Below are 25,302 nucleotides of genomic sequence, written 5' to 3' on the forward strand. Positions count from 1 at the left end.
TATGAGCCACAGGCAGGTTTTTTTTAGAAATCGGTTATATTCCCAAGGAGAAATCGGTGGCTTTTAACTTCTGGATCTAGATCATATGTGAGATACTAGCAAGGTGAGGAATGATTTTTTCCAGTCACTTTTCAGGAGCACAGAGGTTACAGCTGACATTGCCACTGCTTACGTGACCACCATCTAATGTGAATATTATGTCATGTTATAGGTCTCATAGAGTGTGAACCGGCCCCAGCGCTGACGGAGAGGGAAAGGTAAACCGCCAGCTAGAGGGGAAAAGCGAAGATTTGAAAAGCGCGCTTTTAGGGTTCGGCTTACCAGCTCAGCTGTCGCCCGACAATTATGTGGTAATCCCTGGGAGAGAGGCTTTGGCTCCGCCCACATGTTGGGAGTCAGGAGTACCAGATCCTGGGCCTGATTCACAAAGGTAAAGTAAGTCCAAAAAGTCTAACTTTATTACTTTTTAGTATTCACAAAGGTAAGTACTACTAGCAAAGTTAGAAAAGTAGTGATGTTAGATTTTTTGTCTAAGTTTACCTTTGTGAATACCGAAAAGTAGTGAAGTTAAACTTGTGGTCTAAGTTTACCTTTGTGAACACTGAAAAGTAGTAAACTTACATAAAAGTATAAGTTTGCCTTTGTAAATTGGGCCCTTAATTGGGCAAAACTTGTGTGCTGTCACAAAACAAAGAATGCTTGCTGCACCGTGATTGGTTCCCAAGGGAATCGAACTCACCGAAAATAGCCACCAATTCAAATGTAGAGGTGGCCCGCTAGAGGAAATACGTCATCCGGCTGCACATTTTGCTCAATGGTTCTCTTCCTACTTCTCCCGTCCGGCTGCGGTATACTCATGAGCTGGCATTGGGCAGAAGCATATCAACGCTTGAAAATAATCATAAAATTACAATTATGCGTTCTTTCATCACATTTTTTTCTTCTTTACTTGATTTTCTATATTTGATGACAAAGTAAGCATGGAAGGTGGACAATTACGAAAGTTAAAAATTTACGGTTATTCTTTAGAAGTAGTTGTAGGAGAGTAGGGTCTGCTATCCTAAGGTCACCCCAAATTTTTGCTTTTTGCTTCACTGGTTTATGACTTAATGTGGCTGTGGGCCTGCTAATCAGACCCACAGCCTGCTGTTCTCTCTCTAAATTGATGACAATGCACTTTAGGTGCATTACGAAATTGGAACTGGTTCACCTCATTGGCCCCTGTAACTGTGTACCCCAGGTACCCAGGGCATAGGTGCTTCCAAGGCCTACCCGGGGCTGCAGCACGTATTGTGCCACCCCTGGCCTGGCCTCCATATTTGACACAACTGGCTGATCACTCAGCTGGGGTAAGTCGGTGTAATCACCCCTTACTTAGGTGTAGTATGCCTATACCTAACCCAAAATGGACACATATGTTCCTATCAGCCACTCCTACGGAAGGCCTCATCAATCCTGGAGGCAGAGTGCTTGGAAATATGTGAGATGGTGCTCTGGCATGAGCTGAGCCTGTCTGCAGCTTTCGGAACCAATTCCTTTAGCTGTTCCATGATACTGCCATACCATATACTCTTAAGTGCATTATGAACCTCGCGGTTAAATGCTATCTTTGGTTTGGCTTTATCAAAACATGTCGAGTAAGGTGTCATACGAATTGGAATACTACCCCCTCGCCAGTTCTGGTGACGGGGTTAGCATTCCACCCTTCTAGAGGGATACGACATGTACCTAACCTGAACCCCGGTTAAAGTTAAACAGAGCCTCAGCATCACAAAATGGATGCTGCCACCACAGAAACAAGTCTGACCTCCTGCTGCTGGGAGTCCTTCCAGCAAGGGAGGCTTGGACAAAGTTTTTCCTGCCTTGGGAGGTGCTAGCACCACCCCAGACAGGGTTTTGTGTATTGGGTAGGACAGGCCTGAATAGAATCAGACATGCCTGGGGCACACAAGGTGTCCCTGTGCATATGCCAGTTCAAACCGGTGCTGGGGCTCTCCAGCCCCAGTCTTGGCGCGAAACTGGACAAAGGAAAGGGGGTGTAACCACCCCCCTTCCTGGTCCCACCCAGAGGAGGGACCTAGCAGGTAATCCGGCCCCTAGATTTGGAATAAGAGTAGGAGCTGTGTCCCAAGACTTCAGATCATCCTGAACTCGACTTGAAACTAAGAAGAAGACTGGACTTCGACATTCTGCTGCACAGAAGACTGAAGAGAATCTCCCTTGTGGCCAAGGAGTGACCACCCTGTGAATACATGCACCAACCAGCAACTCGACATCTGCTTTGCCGCCGCCTCCTGCCGGAGCCGGAGCCCAGAGCCCAACGAGACCCAGACTCCCAGACATCTCAGAGCCCAATCCACAGTCCCTGCAAAGAAGGGACCCGTGGAGGCACTGAGAGACGTGGGACCGGACATCTCGGAAGACTCTCAAAAAGCTGACTGGGCAGCACCTGAGGCACCCTTGATGCTGTGCTTTGGGGTTTGAGAAGCCTTAACACCGTGCAGCATTTTCACCGAAGATCAGCCCCCAAGCATCTCCACGATCTGCGTGGGGCCCTTTTGCACTTTGCCACTTGACGCGCCATCCCGGCCACTTGCCACGTGGCTAGCGGCCATCTTGGCGACGAAAACTACGATTTGCACCGCTGGTCTGGTTGCTCCAGACTGGCCCTTTCTCCCCTAAAAAGGAGCACCCGCTCTGACTTTGCTGGTCCGAGTGATAAGCTTGTATCGATTCCTGCGTGGCTTGCATTAGCCAAGGCCTGTTTGCTCCGATCAAGAAGCCAACACCGCCATCAGCTAGAGCCTTTGTGGGACAGTTCATGACCAATGCCTGGACATCCTTGACCTCTTCGTGTCCACGCGGCTACAGAGACAATCTTCACTTCTTCACCTGTTTGCACCCGACATTGCCTGGTTCCTTCCTGGTTCCACGGTAGTCACTGGCTAGTGACTTTGAACACTGTCCCCTCTGCTTTCAGGTCTTCACCTCTTCAGATCCACCCTCGGATCCACCGGAACTCTCCTCGACGACCCGCCTGCAGCATCTTCAGCTCCAAGCACCATCGACCTGCGTGACGAAACCCGACACTACTTCGCACCTGTGCACCCGCTTCCTGTGGGTGAGGTAACTCAGCAACGCCGATGTTCCCACCCTGGTATACACCTCTCGTACCTGTGTCTAAAGTTTTATCCTTGTAGGTCCATCGGAAGGTTCCTAAAACACTAACTTTGTAACTTTTACGCACCATTGACTTAACATTGGTGCATGCGTGCACTTTGAGCACTGCACCCGAGTCCCGCTGGCCTTTCCCGACTTCATCACTGTTAGTCCTGAACAGCTCCAGTGATTCCCCAGGCCCTAGGCCTCTTCACTTTCCCCATAGTGGTTCTTATACCACTATTTTAGTATATGGTTTAGGTGGCCCCTAGGGCTCATCCATATTGTGCAACTTTTGTGTATTTAAACTGTGTTTTGTTTTAATGCATTTGCTTCTGTGCTCATAAAGAGTATAGGGGATATTTGTAGAAATAAATCTATATATATTTTCAATATATATCTGTGTGGTGTCCTTTCATTTGGTTTTCAAGGGAATTGTGTATGGTAAAACAGCTTGCTTCACATGCCTTTACAGAGTTTAGCCTACGACTGCTTTGTCCATGCTACCACTAGGATAGCTGGTCTATAAGGTTGACTTACAACCAATCATCATAAGGGTTGCTTGGCATGGTACAAGGTGATCACTAGAACTAGTGAGCATCATATACCAGGACAACTTCTCACAGTAGTTAAAACACCAAAGAGGCTGAGTATAGTGGCCAAAAGAATATCAGAGAAAATTCACTACTTTCCCAAAGGAAGGCTAAATAACACCTAACGTCTTAACAAGCAGTGGCAAAACCAATAGGTTTTGCTAATGTAACATCTATTGGCTTTGTCAATTTTTTTTAACATCTTACACAGCAGCTTGAGCTGCTGTGCCTCATGGCCTAAAGAGGGCTGGTAGAAAAATTGGGAAATACACACAAAGACATGCACAAACTCAACACAAATACACTTGAAAAACATTCACAGAAGCATTGTAATAAGAACAGTGCTGGTTTTACAAGTTTTAATCACACCTAATGAGTAAAAATATTGGCAGAAGATGGGATAACGAGTTGTATCTGTGTGCAACAGGCAGACACAAATGTTACTGATGGATAGGAAATACACTGCTAAGCAGAGAGGGCGCCTAGAAGCAGGCCATACATAACCAGAGACGAGAATGAGAGACTAGAAGCGGGCCATGCGTGACTAGAGACGAGAGGGCGCCTAGAAACAGGCCATATATAACCAGAGACGAGAATGAGAGACTAGAAGCGGGCCATGCGTGACTAGAGATGAGAGGAGAGACTAGAAGAGGGCCATACATAACCAGAGACGAGAATGAGAGACTAGAAGCGGGCCATGCGTGACTAGAGACGAGAGGAGAGACTAGAAGAGGGCCATACATAACCAGAGACGAGAATGAGAGACTAGAAGTGGGCCATGCGTGACTAGAGACGAGAGGGCGCCTAGAAGAGGGCCATGCGTGACAAGAGACGAGAGGGAGAGACTATAAGACGGCCATGCGTGACTAGAGACGAGAGGAGAGACTAAAAGGGGTCCATGCGTGACTAGAGAACTAGAGATGAGAGAAGAGACTAGAAGAGGGCCATGCATGACTAGAGACGAGAGGAGAGACTAGAAGAGGGCCATGCGTGACTAGAGACGAGAGGAGAGACTAGAAGAGGGCCATGCGTGACTAGAGACGAGAGGAGAGACTAGAAGAGGGCCATGCGTGACTAGAGACGAGAGGGAGAGACTAGAAGAGGGCCATGCGTGACTAGAGACGAGAGGAGAGACTAGAAGAGGGCCATGCGTGACTAGAGACGAGAGGGAGAGACTAGAAGAGGGCCATGCGTGACTAGAGACGAGAGGAGAGACTAGAAGAGAGCCATGCGTGACTAGAGACGAGAGGAGAGACTAGAAGAGGGCCATGCGTGACTAGAGATGAGAGGAGAGACTAGAAGAGGGCCATGCGTGACTAGAGACGAGAGGGAGAGACTAGAAGAGGGCCATGCGTGACTAAAGATGAGAGGGAGAGACTAGAAGAGGGCCATGCGTGACTAGAGATGAGAGGGAGAGACTAGAAGAGGGCCATGCGTGACTAGAGACGAGAGGAGAGACTAGAAGAGGGCCAAATATGAATAAAGACAAGAGGGAGAGACTAGAAGAGGGCGATGTGTAACTAGAGAGAAGAGGAGAAACTAGAAGAGGGCCATGCGTGACAAGAGACGAGAGGAGAGACTAGAAGAGGGCCATGCGTGACTAGAGACGAGAGGAGAGACTAGAAGAGGGCCAAGCGTGACTAGAGACGAGAGGAGAGACTTGAAGCAGGCCATGCATGACTAGAGACGAGAGGAGAGACTAGAAGAGGGCCATGCGTGACTAGAGACGAGAGGAGAGACTAGAAGAGGGCCATGCGTGACTAGAGACGAGAGGAGAGACTAGAAGAGGGCCATGTGTGACTAGAGATGAGAGGGAGAGACTAGAAGAGGGCCATGCGTGACTAGAGACGAGAGGAGAGACTAGAAGAGGGCCATGCGTGACTAGAGACGAGAGGAGAGACTAGAAGAGGGCCATGCGTGACTAGAGAGGAGAGGGAGAGACTAGAAGTGGGCCATGCGTGACTAGAGAGGAGAGGGAGAGACTAGAAGAGGGCCATGCGTGACTAGAGACGAGAGGGAGAGACTAGAAGAGGGCCATGCGTGACTAGAGACGAGAGGAGAGACTAGAAGAGGGCCAAATATGAATAAAGACAAGAGGGAGAGACTAGAAGAGGGCGATGTGTAACTAGAGAGAAGAGGAGAAACTAGAAGAGGGCCATGCGTGACAAGAGACGAGAGGAGAGACTAGAAGAGGGCCATGCGTGACTAGAGACGAGAGGAGAGACTAGAAGAGGGCCATGCGTGACTAGAGACGAGAGGGAGAGACTAGAAGAGGGCCATGCGTGACTAGAGACGAGAGGGAGAGACTAGAAGAGGGCCATGCGTGACTAGAGACGAGAGGGAGAGACTAGAAGAGGGCCATGCGTGACTAGAGACGAGAGGGAGAGACTAGAAGAGGGCCATGCGTGACTAGAGACGAGAGGGAGAGACTAGAAGAGGGCCATGCGTGACTAGAGACGAGAGGAGAGACTAGAAGAGAGCCATGCATGAGTAGAGACGAGAGGAGAGACTCGAAGAGGGCCATGCGTGACTAGAGACGAGAGGGAGAGACTAGAAGAGGGCCATGCGTGACTAAAGATGAGAGGGAGAGACTAGAAGAGGGCCATGCGTGACTAGAGATGAGAGGGAGAGACTAGAAGAGGGCCATGCGTGACTAGAGACGAGAGGAGAGACTAGAAGAGGGCCAAATATGAATAAAGACAAGAGGGAGAGACTAGAAGAGGGCGATGTGTAACTAGAGAGAAGAGGAGAAACTAGAAGAGGGCCATGCGTGACAAGAGACGAGAGGAGAGACTAGAAGAGGGCCATGCGTGACTAGAGACGAGAGGAGAGACTAGAAGAGGGCCATGCGTGACTAGAGACGAGAGGGAGAGACTAGAAGAGGGTCATGCGTGGCTAGAGACGAGAGTGAGAGACTAGAAGAGGGCCATGCGTGACTAGAGACGAGAGGAGAGACTAGAAGAGGGCCATGCGTGACTAGAGACGAGAGGAGAGACTAGAAGATGGCCATGCGTGACTAGAAACGAGAGGGAGAGACTAGAAGAGGGCCATGGGTGACTAGAGACGAGAGGAGAGACTAGAAGAGGGCCATGCGTGACTAGAGACGAGAGGAGAGACTAGAAAAAGGGCCAGGCGTGACTAGAGACGAGAAGAGAGACTAGAAGAGGGCCATGCGTGACTAGAGACGAGAGGGAGAGACTAGAAGAGGGTCATGCGTGGCTAGAGACAAGAGTGAGAGACTAGAAGAGGGCCATGCGTGACTAGAGACGAGAGGAGAGACTAGAAGAGGGCCATGCGTGACTAGAGACGAGAGGAGAGACTAGAAGAGGGCCATGCGTGACTAGAGACGAGAGGAGAGACTAGAAGAGGGCCATGCATGACTAGAGACGAGAGGAGAGACTAGAAGAGGGCCATGCATGACTAGAGACGAGAGGAGAGACTAGAAGAGGGCCATGCGTGACTAGAGACGAGAGGGAGAGACTAGAAGAGGGCCATGCGTGACTAGAGACGAGAGGAGAGACTAGAAGAGAGCCATGCATGAGTAGAGACGAGAGGAGAGACTCGAAGAGGGCCATGCGTGACTAGAGACGAGAGGGAGAGACTAGAAGAGGGCCATGCGTGACTAAAGATGAGAGGGAGAGACTAGAAGAGGGCCATGCATGACTAGAGATGAGAGGGAGAGACTAGAAGAGGGCCATGCGTGACTAGAGACGAGAGGAGAGACTAGAAGAGGGCCAAATATGAATAAAGACAAGAGGGAGAGACTAGAAGAGGGCGATGTGTAACTAGAGAGAAGAGGAGAAACTAGAAGAGGGCCATGCGTGACAAGAGACGAGAGGAGAGACTAGAAGAGGGCCATGCGTGACTAGAGACGAGAGGAGAGACTAGAAGAGGGCCATGCGTGACTAGAGACGAGAGGGAGAGACTAGAAGAGGGTCATGCGTGGCTAGAGACGAGAGTGAGAGACTAGAAGAGGGCCATGCGTGACTAGAGACGATAGGAGAGACTAGAAGAGGGCCATGCGTGACTAGAGACGAGAGGAGAGACTAGAAGATGGCCATGCGTGACTAGAAACGAGAGGGAGAGACTAGAAGAGGGCCATGGGTGACTAGAGACGAGAGGAGAGACTAGAAGAGGGCCATGCGTGACTAGAGACGAGAGGAGAGACTAGAAAAAGGGCCAGGCGTGACTAGAGACGAGAAGAGAGACTAGAAGAGGGCCATGCGTGACTAGAGACGAGAGGGAGAGACTAGAAGAGGGTCATGCGTGGCTAGAGACAAGAGTGAGAGACTAGAAGAGGGCCATGCGTGACTAGAGACGAGAGGAGAGACTAGAAGAGGGCCATGCGTGACTAGAGACGAGAGGAGAGACTAGAAGAGGGCCATGCGTGACTAGAGACGAGAGGAGAGACTAGAAGAGGGCCATGTGTGACAAGAGACGAGAGGAGAGTCTAGAAGAGGGCCATGCGTGACAAGAGACGAGAGGGAGAAACTAGAAGAGGGCCATGCGTGACTAGAGATGAGAGGGAGAGACTAGAAGAGGGCCATGCGTGACTAGAGACGAGAGGGAGAGACTAGAAGAGGGCCATGTGTGACTAGAGACGAGAAGAGAAACTAGAAGAGGGCCATGCGTGACTAGAGACGAGAGGGAGAGACTAGAAGAGGGCCATGCGTGACTAGAGACGAGAGGGAGAGACTAGAAGAGGGCCATGCGTGACTAGAGACGAGAGGGAGAGACTAGAAGAGGGCCATGCGTGACTAGAGACGAGAAGAGAGACTAGAAGAGGGCCATGTGTGACCAGAGATGAGAGGAGAGACTAGAAGAGGGCCATGTGTGACTAGAGACGAGAGGGAGAGACTAGAAGAGGGCCAGGCGTGACTGGAGACGAGAGGCGAGACTAGAAGAGGGCCATGCATGACTAGAGACGAGAGGGAGAGACTAGAAGAGGGCCATGCATGACTAGAGAGGAGAGGGAGAGACTAAAAGACGGCCATGCGTGACTAGAGACGAGAGGAGAGTCTAGAAGAGGGCCATGCGTGACTAGAGACGAGAGGAGAGACTAGAAGAGGGACATGCGTGACTAGAGACGAGAGGGAGAGACTAGAAGAGGGCCATGCATGACTAGAGACGAGAGGGAGAGACTAGAAGAGGGCCAGGCGTGACTAGAGATGAGAGGGAGAGACTAGAAGAGGGCCATGCGTGACTAGAGACGAGAGGGAGAGACTAGAAGAGGGCCATGCGTGACTAGAGACGAGAGGGAGAGACTAGAAGAGGGCCATGCGTGACTGGAGACGAGAGGGAGAGACTAGAAGACGGCCATGTGTGACTAGAGACGAGAGGTAGAGACTAGAAGACGGCCATGCGTGACTAGAGACAAGAGGGAGAGACGAGAGGGAGAGACTAGAAGAGGGCCATGCGTGACTAGAGACAAGAGGGAGAGACTAGAAGAGGGCCATGCATGACTAGAGACGAGAGGGAGAGACTAGAAGAGGGCCATGTGTGACAAGAGACGAGAGGAGAGACTAGAAGAGAGCCATGCGTGACTAGAGACGAGAAGAGAGACTAGAAGAGGGCCATGCGTGACTAGAGACGAGAGGGAGAGACTAGAAGAGGGCCATGCATGACTAGAGATGAGAGGGAGAGACTAGAAGAGGGCCATGTGTGACTAGAGACGAGAGGAGAGACTAGAAGAGGGCCATGCGTGACTAGAGACGAGAGGAGAGACTAGAAGAGGGCCATGCATAGCCAGAGACGAGAGGGAGAGACTAGAAGAGGGCCATGCGTGACTAGAGACGAGAGGGAGAGACTAGAAGAGGGCCATGCGTGACTAGAGATGAGAGGAGAGACTAGAAGAGGGCCATGTGTGACTAGAGACGAGAGGGAGAGACTAGAAGAGGGCCATGCGTGACTAGAGACGAGAGGGAGAGACTTGAAGCAGGCCATGCATGACTAGAGACGAGAGGGAGAGACTAGAAGAGGGCCATGCGTGACTAGAGACGAGAGGGAGAGACTAGAAGAGGGCCATGCGTGACTAGAGACGAGAGGGAGAGACTTGAAGAGGGCCATGTGTGACTAGAGACGAGAGGGAGAGACTAGAAGACGGCCATGCGTGACTAGAGATGAGAGGGGAGACTAGAAGAGGGCCATGCGTGACTATAGACGAGAGGGAGAGACTAGAAGAGGGCCATGCGTGACTAGAGACGAGAGGAGAGACTAGAAGAGGGCCATGCGTGACTAGAGACGAGAGGAGAGACTAGAAGACGGCCATGCGTGACTAGAGACGAGAGGAGAGACTAGAAGAGGGCCATGCGTGACTAGAGACGAGAGGGAGAGGGAGAGACTAGAAGAGGGCCATGCGTGACTAGAGACGAGAGGAGAGACTAGAAGAGGGCCATGCGTGACTAGAGACGAGAGGGAGAGACTAGAAGAGGGCCATGCGTGACTAGAGACGAGAGGAGAGACTAGAAGAGAGCCATGCGTGAGTAGAGACGAGAGGAGAGACTAGAAGAGGGCCATGCGTGACTAGAGACGAGAGGGAGAGACTAGAAGAGGGCCATGCGTGACTAGAGACGAGAGGGAGAGACTAGAAGAGGGCCATGCGTGACTAGAGACGAGAGGGAGAGACTAGAAGAGGGCCATGCGTGACTAGAGACGAGAGGAGAGACTAGAAGAGGGCCAAATATGAATAAAGACAAGAGGGAGAGACTAGAAGAGGGCGATGTGTAACTAGAGAGAAGAGGAGAAACTAGAAGAGGGCCATGCGTGACAAGAGACGAGAGGAGAGACTAGAAGAGGGCCATGCGTGACTAGAGACGAGAGGGAGAGACTAAAAGGGGTCCATGCGTGACTAGAGAACTAGAGATGAGAGAAGAGACTAGAAGCGGGCCAAACGTGACTAGAGACGAGAGGAGAGACTAGAAGAGGGCCATGCGTGACTAGAGACGAGAGGAGAGACTAGAAGAGGGCCATGCGTGACTAGAGACGAGAGGAGAGACTAGAAGAGGGCCATGCGTGACTAGAGACGAGAGGGAGAGACTAGAAGAGGGCCATGCAAGACAAGAGACACGAGGAGAGACTAGAAGAGAGCCATGCGTGAGTAGAGACGAGAGGAGAGACTAGAAGAGGGCCATGCGTGGCTAGAGACGAGAGTGAGAGACTAGAAGAGGGCCATGCGTGACTAGAGACGAGAGGAGAGACTAGAAGAGGGCCATGCGTGACTAGAGACGAGAGGAGAGACTAGAAGAGGGCCATGCGTGACTAGAAACGAGAGGGAGAGACTAGAAGAGGGCCATGCGTGACTAGAGACGAGAGGAGAGACTAGAAGAGGGCCATGCATGACTAGAGACGAGAGGAGAGACTAGAAGAGGGCCAGGCGTGACTAGAGACGAGAGGGAGAGACTAGAAGAGGGTCATGCGTGGCTAGAGACGAGAGTGAGAGACTAGAAGAGGGCCATGCGTGACTAGAGACGAGAGGAGAGACTAGAAGAGGGCCATGCGTGACTAGAGACGAGAGGAGAGACTAGAAGAGGGCCATGCGTGACTAGAGACGAGAGGAGAGACTAGAAGAGGGCCATGCGTGACTAGAGACGAGAGGGAGAGACTAGAAGAGGGTCATGCGTGGCTAGAGACGAGAGTGAGAGACTAGAAGAGGGCCATGCGTGACTAGAGACGAGAGGAGAGACTAGAAGAGGGCCATGCGTGACTAGAGACGAGAAGAGAGACTAGAAGAGGGCCATGCGTGACTAGAGACGAGAGGGAGAGACTAGAAGAGGGTCATGCGTGGCTAGAGACGAGAGTGAGAGACTAGAAGAGGGCGATGTGTAACTAGAGAGAAGAGGAGAAACTAGAAGAGGGCCATGCGTGACAAGAGACGAGAGGAGAGACTAGAAGAGGGCCATGCGTGACTAGAGACGAGAGGAGAGACTAGAAGAGGGCCATGCGTGACTAGAGACGAGAGGAGAGACTAGAAGAGGGCCATGCGTGACTAGAGACGAGAGGGAGAGACTAGAAGAGGGTCATGCGTGGCTAGAGACGAGAGTGAGAGACTAGAAGAGGGCCATGCGTGACTAGAGACGAGAGGAGAGACTAGAAGAGGGCCATGCGTGACTAGAGACGAGAGGAGAGACTAGAAGAGGGCCATGCGTGACTAGAAACGAGAGGGAGAGACTAGAAGAGGGCCATGCGTGACTAGAGACGAGAGGAGAGACTAGAAGAGGGCCATGCGTGACTAGAGACGAGAGGAGAGACTAGAAGAGGGCCAGGCGTGACTAGAGACGAGAAGAGAGACTAGAAGAGGGCCATGCGTGACTAGAGACGAGAGGGAGAGACTAGAAGAGGGTCATGCGTGGCTAGAGACGAGAGTGAGAGACTAGAAGAGGGCCATGCGTGACTAGAGACGAGAGGAGAGACTAGAAGAGGGCCATGCGTGACTAGAGACGAGAGGAGAGACTAGAAGAGGGCCATGCGTGACTAGAGACGAGAGGAGAGACTAGAAGAGGGCCATGTGTGACAAGAGACAAGAGGAGAGTCTAGAAGAGGGCCATGCGTGAAAAGAGACGAGAGGGAGAGACTAGAAGAGGGCCATGCGTGACTAGAGATGAGAGGGAGAGACTAGAAGAGGGCCATGCGTGACTAGAGACGAGAGGGAGAGACTAGAAGAGGGCCATGTGTGACTAGAGACGAGAAGAGAGACTAGAAGAGGGCCATGCGTGACTAGAGACGAGAGGGAGAGACTAGAAGAGGGCCATGCGTGACTAGAGACGAGAGGGAGAGACTAGAAGAGGGCCATGCGTGACTAGAGACGAGAGGAGAGACTAGAAGAGGGCCATGCGTGACTAGAGACGAGAGGAGAGACTAGAAGATGGCCATGCGTGACTAGAAACGAGAGGGAGAGACTAGAAGAGGGCCATGGGTGACTAGAGACGAGAGGAGAGACTAGAAGAGGGCCATGCGTGACTAGAGACGAGAGGAGAGACTAGAAAAAGGGCCAGGCGTGACTAGAGACGAGAAGAGAGACTAGAAGAGGGCCATGCGTGACTAGAGACGAGAGGGAGAGACTAGAAGAGGGTCATGCGTGGCTAGAGACAAGAGTGAGAGACTAGAAGAGGGCCATGCGTGACTAGAGACGAGAGGAGAGACTAGAAGAGGGCCATGCGTGACTAGAGACGAGAGGAGAGACTAGAAGAGGGCCATGCGTGACTAGAGACGAGAGGAGAGACTAGAAGAGGGCCATGTGTGACAAGAGACGAGAGGAGAGTCTAGAAGAGGGCCATGCGTGACAAGAGACGAGAGGGAGAAACTAGAAGAGGGCCATGCGTGACTAGAGATGAGAGGGAGAGACTAGAAGAGGGCCATGCGTGACTAGAGACGAGAGGGAGAGACTAGAAGAGGGCCATGTGTGACTAGAGACGAGAAGAGAAACTAGAAGAGGGCCATGCGTGACTAGAGACGAGAGGGAGAGACTAGAAGAGGGCCATGCGTGACTAGAGACGAGAGGGAGAGACTAGAAGAGGGCCATGCGTGACTAGAGACGAGAGGGAGAGACTAGAAGAGGGCCATGCGTGACTAGAGACGAGAAGAGAGACTAGAAGAGGGCCATGTGTGACCAGAGATGAGAGGAGAGACTAGAAGAGGGCCATGAGTGACTAGAGACGAGAGGGAGAGACTAGAAGAGGGCCAGGCGTGACTGGAGACGAGAGGCGAGACTAGAAGAGGGCCATGCATGACTAGAGACGAGAGGGAGAGACTAGAAGAGGGCCATGCATGACTAGAGAGGAGAGGGAGAGACTAAAAGACGGCCATGCGTGACTAGAGACGAGAGGAGAGTCTAGAAGAGGGCCATGCGTGACTAGAGACGAGAGGAGAGACTAGAAGAGGGACATGCGTGACTAGAGACGAGAGGGAGAGACTAGAAGAGGGCCATGCGTGACTAGAGACGAGAGGGAGAGACTAGAAGAGGGCCAGGCGTGACTAGAGATGAGAGGGAGAGACTAGAAGAGGGCCATGCGTGACTAGAGACGAGAGGGAGAGACTAGAAGAGGGCCATGCGTGACTAGAGACGAGAGGGAGAGACTAGAAGAGGGCCATGCGTGACTGGAGACGAGAGGGAGAGACTAGAAGACGGCCATGTGTGACTAGAGACGAGAGGTAGAGACTAGAAGACGGCCATGCGTGACTAGAGACAAGAGGGAGAGACGAGAGGGAGAGACTAGAAGAGGGCCATGCGTGACTAGAGACAAGAGGGAGAGACTAGAAGAGGGCCATGCATGACTAGAGACGAGAGGGAGAGACTAGAAGAGGGCCATGTGTGACAAGAGACGAGAGGAGAGACTAGAAGAGAGCCATGCGTGACTAGAGACGAGAAGAGAGACTAGAAGAGGGCCATGCGTGACTAGAGACGAGAGGGAGAGACTAGAAGAGGGCCATGCATGACTAGAGATGAGAGGGAGAGACTAGAAGAGGGCCATGTGTGACTAGAGACGAGAGGAGAGACTAGAAGAGGGCCATGCGTGACTAGAGACGAGAGGAGAGACTAGAAGAGGGCCATGCATAGCCAGAGACGAGAGGGAGAGACTAGAAGAGGGCCATGCGTGACTAGAGACGAGAGGGAGAGACTAGAAGAGGGCCATGTGTGACTAGAGACGAGAGGGAGAGACTAGAAGAGGGCCATGTGTGACTAGAGACGAGAGGGAGAGACTTGAAGCAGGCCATGCATGACTAGAGACGAGAGGGAGAGACTAGAAGAGGGCCATGCGTGACTAGAGACGAGAGGGAGAGACTAGAAGAGGGCCATGCGTGACTAGAGACGAGAGGGAGAGACTAGAAGAGGGCCATGCGTGACTAGAGACGAGAGGGAGAGACTTGAAGAGGGCCATGTGTGACTAGAGACGAGAGGGAGAGACTAGAAGACGGCCATGCGTGACTAGAGATGAGAGGGGAGACTAGAAGAGGGCCATGCGTGACTATAGACGAGAGGGAGAGACTAGAAGAGGGCCATGCGTGACTAGAGACGAGAGGAGAGACTAGAAGAGGGCCATGCGTGACTAGAGACGAGAGGAGAGACTAGAAGACGGCCATGCGTGTCTAGAGACGAGAGGAGAGACTAGAAGAGGGCCATGCGTGACTAGAGACGAGAGGGAGAGGGAGAGACTAGAAGAGGGCCATGCGTGACTAGAGACGAGAGGAGAGACTAGAAGAGGGCCATGCGTGACTAGAGACGAGAGGGAGAGACTAGAAGAGGGCCATGCGTGACTAGAGACGAGAGGAGAGACTAGAAGAGAGCCATGCGTGAGTAGAGACGAGAGGAGAGACTAGAAGAGGGCCATGCGTGACTAGAGACGAGAGGGAGAGACTAGAAGAGGGCCATGCGTGACTAGAGACGAGAGGGAGAGACTAGAAGAGGGCCATGCGTGACTAGAGACGAGAGGGAGAGACTAGAAGAGGGCCATGCGTGACTAGAGACGAGAGGAGAGACTAGAAGAGGGCCAAATATGAATAAAGACAAGAGGGAGAGACTAGAAGAGGGCGATGTGTAACTAGAGAGAAGAGGAGAAACTAGAAGAGGGCCATGCGTGACAAGAGACGAGAGGAGAGACTAGAAGAGGGCCATGCGTGACTAGAGACGAGAGGGAGAGACTAAAAGGGGTCCATGCGTGACTAGAGAACTAGAGATGAGAGAAGAGACTAGAAGCGGGCCAAACGTGACTAGAGACGAGAGGAGAGACTAGAAGAGGGCCATGCGTGACTAGAGACGAGAGGAGAGACTAGAAGAGGGCCATGCGTGACTAGAGACGAGAGGAGAGACTAGAAGAGGGCCATGCGTGACTAGAGACGAGAGGGAGAGACTAGAAGAGGGCCATGCAAGACAAGAGACACGAGGAGAGACTAGAAGAGAGCCATGCGTGAGTAGAGACGAGAGGAGAGACTAGAAGAGGGCCATGCGTGGCTAGAGACGAGAGTGAGAGACTAGAAGAGGGCCATGCGTGACTAGAGACGAGAGGAGAGACTAGAAGAGGGCCATGCGTGACTAGAGACGAGAGGAGAGACTAGAAGAGGGCCATGCGTGACTAGAAACGAGAGGGAGAGACTAGAAGAGGGCCATGCGTGACTAGAGACGAGAGGAGAGACTAGAAGAGGGCCATGCGTGACTAGAGACGAGAGGAGAGACTAGAAGAGGGCCAGGCGTGACTAGAGACGAGAGGGAGAGACTAGAAGAGGGTCATGCGTGGCTAGAGACGAGAGTGAGAGACTAGAAGAGGGCCATGCGTGACTAGAGACGAGAGGAGAGACTAGAAGAGGGCCATGCGTGACTAGAGACGAGAGGAGAGACTAGAAGAGGGCCATGCGTGACTAGAGACGAGAGGAGAGACTAGAAGAGGGCCATGCGTGACTAGAGACGAGAGGGAGAGACTAGAAGAGGGTCATGCGTGGCTAGAGACGAGAGTGAGAGACTAGAAGAGGGCCATGCGTGACTAGAGACGAGAGGAGAGACTAGAAGAGGGCCATGCGTGACTAGAGACGAGAAGAGAGACTAGAAGAGGGCCATGCGTGACTAGAGACGAGAGGGAGAGACTAGAAGAGGGTCATGCGTGGCTAGAGACGAGAGTGAGAGACTAGAAGAGGGCGATGTGTAACTAGAGAGAAGAGGAGAAACTAGAAGAGGGCCATGCGTGACAAGAGACGAGAGGAGAGACTAGAAGAGGGCCATGCGTGACTAGAGACGAGAGGAGAGACTAGAAGAGGGCCATGCGTGACTAGAGACGAGAGGAGAGACTAGAAGAGGGCCATGCGTGACTAGAGACGAGAGGGAGAGACTAGAAGAGGGTCATGCGTGGCTAGAGACGAGAGTGAGAGACTAGAAGAGGGCCATGCGTGACTAGAGACGAGAGGAGAGACTAGAAGAGGGCCATGCGTGACTAGAGACGAGAGGAGAGACTAGAAGAGGGCCATGCGTGACTAGAAACGAGAGGGAGAGACTAGAAGAGGGCCATGCGTGACTAGAGACGAGAGGAGAGACTAGAAGAGGGCCATGCGTGACTAGAGACGAGAGGAGAGACTAGAAGAGGGCCAGGCGTGACTAGAGACGAGAAGAGAGACTAGAAGAGGGCCATGCGTGACTAGAGACGAGAGGGAGAGACTAGAAGAGGGTCATGCGTGGCTAGAGACGAGAGTGAGAGACTAGAAGAGGGCCATGCGTGACTAGAGACGAGAGGAGAGACTAGAAGAGGGCCATGCGTGACTAGAGACGAGAGGAGAGACTAGAAGAGGGCCATGCGTGACTAGAGACGAGAGGAGAGACTAGAAGAGGGCCATGTGTGACAAGAGACAAGAGGAGAGTCTAGAAGAGGGCCATGCGTGAAAAGAGACGAGAGGGAGAGACTAGAAGAGGGCCATGCGTGACTAGAGATGAGAGGGAGAGACTAGAAGAGGGCCATGCGTGACTAGAGACGAGAGGGAGAGACTAGAAGAGGGCCATGTGTGACTAGAGACGAGAAGAGAGACTAGAAGAGGGCCATGCGTGACTAGAGACGAGAGGGAGAGACTAGAAGAGGGCCATGCGTGACTAGAGACGAGAGGGAGAGACTAGAAGAGGGCCATGCGTGACTAGAGACGAGAGGGAGAGACTAGAAGAGGGCCATGCGTGACTGGAGACGAGAAGAGAGACTAGAAGAGGGCCATGTGTGACCAGAGATGAGAGGAGAGACTAGAAGAGGGCCATGTGTGACTAGAGACGAGAGGGAGAGACTAGAAGAGGGCCAGGCGTGACTGGAGACGAGAGGCGAGACTAGAAGAGGGCCATGCATGACTAGAGACGAGAGGGAGAGACTAGAAGAGGGCCATGCATGACTAGAGAGGAGAGGGAGAGACTAAAAGACGGCCATGCGTGTTTAGAGACGAGAGGAGAGTCTAGAAGAGGGCCATGCGTGACTAGAGACGAGAGGAGAGACTAGAAGAGAGCCATGCGTGACTAGAGACGAGAGGGAGAGACTAGAAGAGGGACATGCGTGACTAGAGACGAGAGGGAGAGACTAGAAGAGGGCCATGCGTGACTAGAGACGAGAGGGAGAGACTAGAAGAGGGCCAGGCGTGACTAGAGATGAGAGGGCGAGACTAGAAGAGGGCCATGCGTGACTAGAGACGAGAGGAGAGACTAGAAGAGGGCCATGCATGACTAGAGACGAGAGGGAGAGACTAGAAGAGGGACATGCGTGACTAGAGACGAGAGGGAGAGACTAGAAGAGGGCCATGCGTGACTAGAGAGGAGAGGGAGAGACTAGAAGAGGGCCAGGCGTGACTAGAGATGAGAGGGAGAGACTAGAAGAGGGCCATGCGTGACTAGAGACGAGAGGGAGAGACTAGAAGAGGGCCATGCGTGACTAGAGACGAGAGGGAGAGACTAGAAGAGGGCCATGCGTGACTGGAGACGAGAGGGAGAGACTAGAAGAGAGCCATGATTGACTAGAGACGAGAGGGAGAGACGAGAGGGAGAGACTAGAAGAGGGCCATGCATGACTAGAGACAAGAGGGAGAGACTAGAAGAGGGCCATGCGTGACTAGAGACGAGAGGAGAGACTAGAAGAGGGCCATGCGTGACTAGAGACGAGAGGGAGAGACTAGAAGAGGGACATGCGTGACTAGAGACGAGAGGGAGAGACTAGAAGAGGGCCATGCGTGACTAGAGACGAGAGGGAGAGACTAGAAGAGGGCCAGGCGTGACTAGAGATGAGAGGGAGAGACTAGAAGAGGGCCATGCGTGACTAGAGATGAGAGGGAGAGACTAGAAGAGGGCCATGCGTGACTAGAGACGAGAGGGAGAGACTAGAAGAGGGCCATGCGTGACTGGAGACGAGAGGGAGAGACTAGAAGAGAGCCATGATTGACTAGAGACGAGAGGGAGAGACGAGAGGGAGAGACTAGAAGAGGGCCATGCATGACTAGAGACAAGAGGGAGAGACTAGAAGAGGGCCATGCGTGACTAGAGACGAGAGGGAGAGACTAGAAGAGGGCCATGCGTGACTAGAGACGAGAAGAGAGACTAGAAGAGGGCCATGCGTGACTAGAGACGAGAGGAGAGACTAGAAGAGGGCCAAGCGTGACTAGAGATGAGAGGGAGAGACTAGAAGAGGGCCATGCATGACTAGAGATGAGAGGGAGAGACTAGAAGAGGGCCATGTGTGACTAGAGACGAGAGGAGAGACTAGAAGAGGGCCATGCGTGACTAGAGATGAGAGGGAGAGACTAGAAGAGGGCCATGTGTGACTAGAGACGAGAGGGAGAGACTAGAAGAGGGCCATGCATGACTAGAGATGAGAGGGAGAGACTAGAAGAGAGCCATGTGTGACTAGAGACGAGAGGAGAGACTAGAAGAGGGCCAAGCGTGACTAGAGACGAGAAGAGAGACTAGAAGAGGGCCATGCGTGACTAGAGACGAGAGGAGAGACTAGAAGAGGGCCAAGCGTGACTAGAGATGAGAGGGAGAGACTAGAAGAGGGCCATGCATGACTAGAGATGAGAGGGAGAGACTAGAAGAGGGCCATGCGTGACTAGAGACGAGAGGAGAGACTAGAAGAGGGCCATGCATAGCCAGAGACGAGAGGGAGAGACTAGAAGAGGGCCATGCGTGACTAGAGACGAGAGGGAGAGACTAGAAGAGGGCCATGTGTGACTAGAGACGAGAGGGAGAGACTAGAAGAGGGCCATGCGTGACTAGAGACGAGAGGGAGAGACTTGAAGCAGGCCATGCATGACTAGAGACGAGAGGGAGAGACTAGAAGAGGGCCATGCGTGACTAGAGACGAGAGGGAGAGACTAGAAGAGGGCCATGTGTGACTAGAGACGAGAGGAGAGACTAGAAGAGGGCCATGCGTGACTAGAGACGAGAGGAGAGACTAGAAGAGGGCCATGTGTGACTAGAGACGAGAGGAGAGACTAGAAGAGGGCCATGTTTGACTAGAGACGAGAGGGAGAGACTAGAAGAGGGCCATATATTACCAGAGACGAGAGGGAGAGACTAGAAGAGAGCCATGCGTGACAAGAGACGAGAGTGAGAGACTAGAAGAGGGCCATGCGTGACTAGAGACGAGAGGAGAGACTAGAAGAGGGCCAAGCGTGACTAGAGATGAGAGGGAGAGACTAGAAGAGGGCCATGCATGACTAGAGATGAGAGGGAGAGACTAGAAGAGGGCCATGTGTGACTAGAGACGAGAGGAGAGACTAGAAGAGGGCCATGCGTGACTAGAGATGAGAGGGAGAGACTAGAAGAGGGCCATGTGTGACTAGAGACGAGAGGGAGAGACTAGAAGAGGGCCATGCATGACTAGAGATGAGAGGGAGAGACTAGAAGAGAGCCATGTGTGACTAGAGACGAGAGGAGAGACTAGAAGAGGGCCAAGCGTGACTAGAGACGAGAAGAGAGACTAGAAGAGGGCCATGCGTGACTAGAGACGAGAGGAGAGACTAGAAGAGGGCCAAGCGTGACTAGAGATGAGAGGGAGAGACTAGAAGAGGGCCATGCATGACTAGAGATGAGAGGGAGAGACTAGAAGAGGGCCATGCGTGACTAGAGACGAGAGGAGAGACTAGAAGAGGGCCATGCATAGCCAGAGACGAGAGGGAGAGACTAGAAGAGGGCCATGCGTGACTAGAGACGAGAGGGAGAGACTAGAAGAGGGCCATGTGTGACTAGAGACGAGAGGGAGAGACTAGAAGAGGGCCATGCGTGACTAGAGACGAGAGGGAGAGACTTGAAGCAGGCCATGCATGACTAGAGACGAGAGGGAGAGACTAGAAGAGGGCCATGCGTGACTAGAGACGAGAGGGAGAGACTAGAAGAGGGCCATGTGTGACTAGAGACGAGAGGAGAGACTAGAAGAGGGCCATGCGTGACTAGAGACGAGAGGAGAGACTAGAAGAGGGCCATGTGTGACTAGAGACGAGAGGAGAGACTAGAAGAGGGCCATGTTTGACTAGAGACGAGAGGGAGAGACTAGAAGAGGGCCATATATTACCAGAGACGAGAGGGAGAGACTAGAAGAGAGCCATGCGTGACAAGAGACGAGAGTGAGAGACTAGAAGAGGGCCATGCGTGACTAGAGACGAGAGGGAGGGACTAGAAGAGGGCCATGTGTGACTAGAGATGAGAGGAGAGACTAGAAGAGGGCCATGCGTGACTAGAGACGAGAGGGAGGGACTAGAAGAGGGCCATGTGTGACTAGAGATGAGAGGAGAGACTAGAAGAGCGCCATGCGTGACTAGAGATGAGAGGGAGAGACTTGAAGCAGGCCATGCATGACTAGAGACGAGAGGGAGAGACTAGAAGAGGGCCATGCGTGACAAGAGATGAGAGGGAGAGACTATAAGATGGCCATGCGTGACTAGAGACGAGAGGAGAGACTAGAAGAGGGCCATGCATGACTAGAGACGAGAGGGAGAGACTAGAAGAGGACCATGTGTGAACAGAGATGAGAGGAGAGACTAGAAGAGAGCCATGCGTGACTAGAGATGAGAGGAGAGACTAGAAGAGGGCCATGCGTGACTAGAGACGAGAGGAGAGACTAGAAGAGGGCCATGTGTGACTAGAGACGAGAAGAGAGACTAGAAGAGGGCCATGTGTGACTAGAGACGAGAGGGAGAGACTAGAAGAGGGCCATGCGTGACTAGAGACGAGAGGAGAGACTAGAAGAGGGCCATGCATGACTAGAGACGAGAGGAGAGACTAGAAGAGGGCCATGCGTGACTAGAGACGAGAGGAGAGACTAGAAGAGGGCCATGCGTGACTAGAGACGAGAGGAGAGACTAGAAGAGGGCCATGCGTGACTAGTGACGAGAGGAGAGACTAGAAGAGGGCCATGCGTGACTAGTGACGAGAGGGAGAGACTAGAAGAGGGCCATGCATGACTAGAGACGAGAGGGAGAGACTAGAAGAGGGCCATGCGTGACTAGAGACGAGAGGAGAGACTAGAAGAGGGCCATGCGTGACTAGAGACGAGAGGAGAGACTAGAAGAGGGCCAGGCATGACTCGAGAGGAGAGGGAGAGACTAGAAGACGGCCATGCGTGACTAGAGACGAGAAGAGAGACTAGAAGAGAGCCATGCGTGACTAGAGATGAGAGGAGAGACTAGAAGAGGGCCATGCGTGACTAGAGACGAGAGGGAGAGACTAGAAGAGGGCCATGCGTGACTAGAGACGAGAGGGAGAGACTAGAAGAGGGCCATGCGTGACTAGAGATGAGAGGGAGAGACTAGAAGAGGGCCATGCGTGACTAGAGACGAGAGGGAGAGACTAGAAGAGGGCCATGCGTGACTAGAGACGAGAGGGAGAGACTAGAAGAGGGCCATGCGTGACTAGAGACGAGAGGGAGAGACTAGAAGACGGCCATGTGTGACTAGAGACGAGAGGGAGAGACTAGAAGAGGGCCATGCGTGACTAGAGACGAGAAGAGAGACTAGAAGAGAGCCATGCGTGACTAGAGATGAGAGGAGAGACTAGAAGAGGTCCATGCGTGACAAGAGACGAGAGGGAGAGACTAGAAGAGTGCCATGCGTGACTAGAGATGAGAGGGAGAGACTAGAAGAGGGCCATGCGTGACTAGAGATGAGAGGGAGAGACTAGAAGAGGGCCATGCGTGACTAGAGATGAGAGGAGAGACTAGAAGAGGGCCATGCGTGACTAGAGACAAGAGGGAGAGACTAGAAGAGGGACATGCGTGACTAGAGATGAGAGGGAGAGACTAGAAGAGGGTCATGTGTGACGAGAGGGAGAGACTAAAAGAGGACCACGCGTGACTAGAGATGAGAGGGAGAGACTAGAAGAGGTCCATGTGTGACTAGAGACGAGAGGAGAAACTAGAAGAGGGCCATGCGTGACTAGAGACGAGAGGAGAGACTAGAAGAGGGCCATGCGTGACAAGAGACGAGAGGAGAGACTAGAAGAGGGCCATGCGTGACTAGAGACGAGAGGAGAGACTAGAAGAGGGCCATGCGTGACTAGAGACGAGAGGAGAGACTAGAAGAGGGCCATGCGTGACTAGAGATGAGAGGGAGAGACTAGAAGAGGGCCATGCGTGACTAGAGACAAGAGGGAGAGACTAGAAGAGAGCCATGTGTGACTAGAGACGAGAGGGAGAGACTAGAAGAGGGCCATGCGTGACTAGAGACGAGAGGAGAGACTAGAAGAGGGCCATGCGTGACTAGAGACGAGAGGGAGAGACTAGAAGATGGCCATGCGTGACTAGAGACGAGAGGAGAGACTAGAAGAGGGCCATGCGTGACTAGAGACGAGAGGGAGAGACTAGAAGAGGGCCATGCATGACTAGAGACGAGAGGAGAGACTAGAAGAGGGCCATGCGTGACTAGAGATGAGAGGGGAGACTAGAAGAGGGCCATGTGTGACTAGAGATGAGAGGAGAGACTAGAAGAGGGCCATGCGTGACTAGAGACGAGAGGGAGAGACTTGAAGCAGGCCATGCATGACTAGAGACGAGAGGAGAGACTAGAAGAGGGCCATGCGTGACTAGAGATGAGAGGGGAGACTAGAAGAGGGCCATGTGTGACTAGAGATGAGAGGAGAGACTAGAAGAGGGCCATGCGTGACTAGAGACGAGAGGGAGAGACTAGAAGAGTGCCATGCGTGACTAGAGATGAGAGGGAGAGACTAGAAGAGGGCCATGCGTGACTATTGACGAGAGGGAGAGACTAGAAGAGGGCCATGCGTGACTAGAGATGAGAGGAGAGACTAGAAGAGGGCCATGCGTGACTATTGACGAGAGGGAGAGACTAGAAGAGGGCCATGCGTGACTAGAGATGAGAGGAGAGACTAGAAGAGGGCCATGCGTGACTAGAGACAAGAGGGAGAGACTAGAAGAGGGACATGCGTGACTAGAGATGAGAGGGAGAGACTAGAAGAGGGTCATGTGTGACGAGAGGGAGAGACTAAAAGAGGACCACGCGTGACTAGAGATGAGAGGGAGAGACTAGAAGAGGTCCATGTGTGACTAGAGACGAGAGGAGAAACTAGAAGAGGGCCATGCGTGACTAGAGACGAGAGGAGAGACTAGAAGAGGGCCATGCGTGACAAGAGACGAGAGGAGAGACTAGAAGAGGGCCATGCGTGACTAGAGACGAGAGGAGAGACTAGAAGAGGGCCATGCGTGACTAGAGACGAGAGGAGAGACTAGAAGAGGGCCATGCGTGACTAGAGATGAGAGGGAGAGACTAGAAGAGGGCCATGCGTGACTAGAGACGAGAGGGAGAGACTAGAAGAGAGCCATGTGTGACTAGAGACGAGAGGGAGAGACTAGAAGAGGGCCATGCGTGACTAGAGCTGAGAGGGAGAGACTAGAAGAGGGCCATGCGTGACTAGAGACGAGAGGGAGAGACTAGAAGAGGGCCATGCGTGACTAGAGACGAGAGGGAGAGACTAGAAGATGGCCATGCGTGACTAGAGACGAGAGGAGAGACTAGAAGAGGGCCATGCGTGACTAGAGACGAGAGGGAGAGACTTGAAGCAGGCCATGCATGACTAGAGACGAGAGGAGAGACTAGAAGAGGGCCATGCGTGACTAGAGACGAGAGGAGAGACTAGAAGAGGGCCATGCGTGACTAGAGATGAGAGGGGAGACTAGAAGAGGGCCATGTGTGACTAAAGATGAGAGGAGAGACTAGAAGAGGGCCATGTGTGACTAGAGATGAGAGGAGAGACTAGAAGAGGGCCATGCGTGACTAGAGATGAGAGGATAGACTAGAAGAGGGCCATGCGTGACTAGAGACGAGAGGGAGAGACTAGAAGAGGGCCATGCGTGACTAGAGACGAGAGGAGAGACTAGAAGAGGGCCATGCGTGACTAGAGACGAGAGGGAGAGACTTGAAGCAGGCCATGCATGACTAGAGACGAGAGGAGAGACTAGAAGAGGGCCATGCGTGACTAGAGATGAGAGGAGAGACTAGAAGAGGGCCATGCGTGACTAGAGACGAGAGGAGAGACTAGAAGAGGGCCATGCGTGACTAGAGATGAGAGGGAGAGACTAGAAGAGGGCCATGCGTGACTAGAGACGAGAGGGAGAGACTAGAAGAGAGCCATGCGTGACTAGAGACGAGAGGAGAGACTAGAAGAGGGCCATGCGTGACTAGAGACGAGAGGGAGAGACTAGAAGATGGCCATGCATAGCCAGAGACGAGAGGGAGAGACTAGAAGAGGGCCATGTGTGACTAGAGACGAGAGGAGAGACTAGAAGAGGGCCATGCGTGACTAGAGATGAGAGGGAGAGACTAGAAGAGAGCCATGTGTGACTAGAGACGAGAAGAGAGACTAGAAGAGGGCCATGCGTGACTAGAGATGAGAGGAGAGACTAGAAGAGGGCCATGCGTGACTAGAGACGAGAGGAGAGACTAGAAGAGGGCCATGCGTGACTAGAGATGAGAGGAGAGACTAGAAGAGGGCCATGCGTGACTAGAGACGAGAGGAGAGACTAGAAGAGGGCCATGCATGACTAGAGACGAGAGGAGAGACTAGAAGAGGGCCATGCGTGACTAGAGATGAGAGGAGAGACTAGAA

At 52.7% G+C, this 25,302-nt stretch overlaps 1 protein-coding gene across 3 annotated transcripts in view; it reads right to left on the minus strand.

Moving 5' to 3' along the window:
• LOC144767938 (cell adhesion molecule CEACAM4-like) overlaps positions 1-25,302 on the minus strand; it is a 76,592-nt gene that overhangs the window by 13,777 nt on the left and 37,513 nt on the right. The window lies entirely within an intron of this gene.

This window comes from Lissotriton helveticus, chromosome 7 (genome assembly GCF_964261635.1).
Source record: "Lissotriton helveticus chromosome 7, aLisHel1.1, whole genome shotgun sequence".
Lineage (NCBI taxonomy): Eukaryota > Metazoa > Chordata > Amphibia > Caudata > Salamandridae > Lissotriton > Lissotriton helveticus.